Source organism: Macrobrachium nipponense, chromosome 12, assembly GCF_015104395.2.
Source record: "Macrobrachium nipponense isolate FS-2020 chromosome 12, ASM1510439v2, whole genome shotgun sequence".
In the NCBI taxonomy this organism is placed as follows: domain Eukaryota; kingdom Metazoa; phylum Arthropoda; class Malacostraca; order Decapoda; family Palaemonidae; genus Macrobrachium; species Macrobrachium nipponense.
The window spans coordinates 11,088,830-11,093,829 of NC_087205.1; positions in this window are offsets into that span (position 1 = coordinate 11,088,830).

The window sequence follows — 5,000 nt, forward strand, 5'->3', positions numbered from 1 at the left end:
TACAGCTAACTACAGTGACCTACCTAACTTATAGGTGGAGATGCTAAGTGTACTAACTTAATGGAGTAATGTAGTCTAGCCTAAGTAATAACTACGGGTTGTCTGTGACGACAGTCTACTCTACCCCTAGATATGGTTACTCGAAAATTCTACTTGCTACTAACCTAATGCCCTGGTACTAAATCATTAGCCTAACCTACTCATTACAGTTAATTCGAGACGCAATCATTCCAGAGTGTGGTACGCACAGCAGCAGTTCAGCGACGGTATTGTTAAAATACATGAGGTGAGGTAATGATGCGTGAGGATGATGAGTGGTTAGTGCATTACCAGGATGGAAATGTAATGAGGTAATTATGACATTTATATGAGTGTTAGTATCACAATTTCTAGGGGTTAGAGGGTTAGTTTTACTGGTAGAGATCAGGCTGGCTACCTTCTCTGGGTAGGTGCCAGGATCATTCTGCAAATGAATGTGACACTGTACCTCAGGCACAGGTGTCAAGGAGAGCATGTGGCTCTCTGGTTAGTGTGTTAATGATTTGTTACGTCCCTTCTTCTTCTTCTTATTCCTCCAGGGCCTGGCTATACCAGTCCTAGGGGTAGACGGAGGCACTGACTCTGGGGTAAGGGCAGAAACGCCGTCAGGAGCAGTGGCAGTGGTAGCCAAAGGGATTACAGGAGAACACCCTACTTCGGTATCTGCAGCAACCATCGTAGAGGTGGAACCTACTGCAGGGGAGGCCGTAACTTCAGCTGCTGCGACAGCCGTCATAAGGGGAAAACTCCAAGCTGACTCCTGGTCGGGCAGTTCCTGGTTTTCCAGAGGAGGCGAGAATGTGAGGTCTGCCAGAGGTTCATCCTCGGGCGACAGTGGTGAGGGTGAGGAAGACTCATGGACTTTGGATTGGCCATGGGCTGCAGTAAGCTCCATGCCTGTTGGAGGACCTCCTGTAGGAGGATCCTTAATTAGGTTAGGCGCCGGCGCTAGCTCGGGGCCAGGCGTAGAGGTCAAGTTCGGTGGTGGCTCTACATCCAGGCTGGACGGAGCTTGGCACTGCTCAGTGCTGCCAAGTGGCACTGGCAGAGTGTTGAGGTCGACTGGACCTGTGACGGGTACCGGAGGTGCAATACCTCTCAGCGTGCCCTTGGTAATGGGAGACAGAGGCCCCTGTCTCTTGTTGAAGGCTAAGCCTTGTGGAAAATGGACAGTGTCCGCTGCTGGTAGTCGGCTAGGGAACCTAGGCCAATTCGTGGAGTGCCCTAGTACGTTGCAGGTTTTGCAACGGAACTGTGAATGATCAATCTCCCTCCGTGGTAACAGGGGAGACTGTTGGTGGACGTACTTCCTGGGGGAAGTAGAATTCCGATGACTCCTTGCTTTGGAGTGATTTGACGTGGGGTTAGGACCCCTAGGCTTTTTGAAATGCGAGGGAGACTTCATGTCTTGCCCTAGGAGGAGGTTGTAACCTCCTGGGATGTAGCTTGCAACTGCAAGAGTACATACTTTGGAGAAATTAGGTCTGGTGACCCTCAATTGTATGGTCGGAAGGATCAGCTTGATATGGTTGATACCTTCAATGGTGATTAAATGACGTCTATCGACGTTAGCCCCTCGGGGGATTCGATCTTCCCGTATCAGGGAGATTTGAGCGCCAGAGTCGTCGTAGGCTCTGACGTGGCTTGGCGGATAATGGCTTTGGAGGGGTGCGATGGTTATAGGGCCCTTAGCTGGGGGTCCTAGGAAAGAAGGATTGGTGACGGCCATTGCGATGGCGGGAATATGGTGATTAGCGCACCCTCCATAATTTGCAGACATGTGACCCTTGCGGCCACAGTCTCGGCAGAACTTGTTCCAGAACCTCTTCCGTGGCACTGGACAGTAAGGCCGAGATGGCCCCACAGGTTGCGAATCTGTGGAGTCACCAAGGCTGGCAGTGTGCTCTGGCACAGGTGAAGAGTCCTCTCTGGCAGTGATTTGACGTGGGGAGGTTAAGGATTCCTCCGTTGAATCACCCTCGGAAACAAGTCCGGGGTCAACTGGGGTCAAAGTGGAGGAGGTAGGCAGTAAGATGGTAGGAGGCTGAGATGATGCGGAAGAAACTTCGGGCTCTGACACTGGGTCAGGGCCAGGTTCACAAATAAAAAGGATGTCTGGGACATCTGAGGCACTAGCCTCTGAATCTAAAACTGACTGATTATGAGGCATGCTGCAGGAATCCGGTGCATCTGGTAGTGGGAGCTGCGTCCAGGGGAGATACGGCTTAAGTAGATCTTGGCCAAATATTACCTGGTAAACATCATGAAATGGGTCAACTACACCCAGACGGCACAATGTGGTTTCCCTGGTCTCCTGGTCCAAAAAGGGCATTTCCACATTCAGAAGGACCGAAGGAACAGAATAGAGGTTACCGTCAATCCATTCAAACTGAATTTCTTCGTCCGTCCGGATTTTGGCACCCCTAGGCAATGCCTTTCTTGAAATAAGGGAGACCTGGGCTTCGGTGTCGGCCATGACTTGTACCCACTGATAGGCCATAGGAGACTGTTCATCAGGGAGGGCTACATGGTAGCCTTGGAGAAGTTCACCCTGGAAGCTCTCATCCCAAGGTAGAGATCGACTTGGGCACTGGTCGGAATCCACAGCATGCCCACGCACACAACAAGTGGTGCAGAACCTCCGCAACCACCTCTTACCGGGAGTCCAGCTCATGGTCTGGGGCTTGGAAGCTTGCCGAGAGATTTCGTCATCTCTGAGAGCTAGCTCATGCTTTCTCTCTTCTTCCCGTGCCTTCCTTTCTGCTTCTCTTTCTTTCTTTTCTTGCAGGCGCGCGGCATCCTGCTGCGCCTTTATCCACTGGTCAAGTGCTGGTCCAGTGTAACCGGCCTCCTTGCCCAGAGTTATGAGGGCTCCAAGTTTCTCTAGCTCTATGGCAAAGAAGTCGCGGGATGCAGGGGAAGACATTTCCCTTAGGCTGTAGTAGAGGCTCGGATAGAGTTGAAAATAATGGCCAGGAAGGGTACTGAATGAAGTGGGAGTGCCTACTGGGTAAAGGGGCACTCACTTGGAAAAAGTGTTCTGCGACGTGGTAGAGAAAAAGGTCTGAAAAGACTGGGTGCTCTGTGGCACTTGGGAAGTGTCCCGTAAGTTGGTGGCACTTCTGGGATGGCACCTTCTGAGGAGGTGAGACAATCACATGGAGTGTGCGGCGTACGTCACACTTAAGGGCGTTCCTCACTTGGGAGACGCTGGAATGGGCTACCTGTAGGTCCAATACAGGTGCACGGCACTTATGGAGGCGTTCCGTGGTTGAGTGATCCGAAATGGTGGATACTCTAATGAATGGGCGTTCCGTAGGACGGACACGCAGGTATAGGGCCACCTGTACGTCTGTACAGGTGCACGGCACTTTCAGGAGGCGTTCCTTGGACAGCACTAGTAGTGCTGAAATTGCGGCACTTTGGGGAGGCATTCCCTTGGAGTGGTCCGAAGGATCACTGATCCTCGTACATGGACACACTAAAGAATAGGGCGTTCCGTAGGACGGACACGCAGGTAAAGGGCTACCTGTACATCGGTACAGGTGCGCGGCACTTCAGGAGGCGTTCCTTTTTGAGACAGCACTAGTAGTGCTGGTATTGCGGCACTTTGGGAGGCGTTCCCTTGGTTGGGTGATCCGGGATAGCGGATACAATAATGGATTGGGCGTTCCGTAGGGACGGACACGCAGGTTTGACAGCATTTAGGGCTGGTATTGCGGCACTTCGGGAGGCGTTCCCTTGATTGGGTGATCCGGGATAGCGGATTCACTAATGGATTGGGCGTTCCGTAAGGACGGACACGCAGGTTTGACAGCACTTAGGGCTGGTATTGCGGCACTTTGGGAGGCGTTCCCTTGTTGAGTGTTCCGAAGGATCACTGACCCTTGTACACGGACACACTAATCAATTGGGCGTTCCGTAAGGACGGACACGCAAGTAGAATGGCTACCTGTACGGCTGTACAGGTGTAATGGCACTTGTGGAGGCGTTCCTTGGGCACTGGTAGCGTGCTGGTGTGTCCCGTCGGACGACACTACATGCAGTATACTTAAATATACTGAAGAGAAATGGCACTCTGTTCGGGGCAGAGTGTAATGGTGGAGGAGAGAAAGTAAAAGGTGGGAGTACTTCAGCAGCCAGTCGATGGACAGTGTCAAGAATTAGTGGCACTGTAAAAATGGTAAGACCTGACGTGCACTGGTGGTGGCCAGTCCTAAACTGGTAACGACTTCCCTGTCTGGAAGTAATGAATTTGCGTGGCACACTGTGCGGTTTGTGCTTGCGGTATACGCAAGTCTTTTGTGATACAAGAAAACGAAAAGACCACTCGGGCAACGACAGGTAATGGTAATTTTAGAAATGCTCAGTCCCTCACTGAAGTAGGTACTCGATAAATGAAATAAATGCTTGCAAACTGCAATGGACACAGGCGCGTACGTATCACGCTCAGTGTAAATAAAAGACACAAGAGACTAAAATAATGTTAATTCTACATGCGGTTAAGTAATGGACGTAGTACTCTTGGCTTCGTGAATAATGGGTTCTCTCTCTCTCTCTCTCTCTCTCTCTCTCTCTCTCTCTCTCTCTCTCAGAGAGGGTGAAAATGATATATGAAAACTCCCTTGTATTTTAATTGAACTAATAATGTTAGTTTAATATGAAGCAACTTGCGTTAAATGATCTACTTACATTAACGTGTAATGAAAGAATTGCTTTGGATAACGTTTTATGAAAATGATAACGTGCTCGCGGTGAACGATTTTTACGTTACTGGTACCAGCTTGCGCTTATGAAATGATTTGCGTTTCAATATGAATTTTACAAAGACGCGTTTTACGTTAACAATTCTTGTAATTTACTCTTTGAAGATTTACGTTAACATTACATAAGTTTACTAGGTCCCTGTGACAAGCGAAAATGACGGTAAGGATTTTAACGATGTTAGCAAACATTTGTAA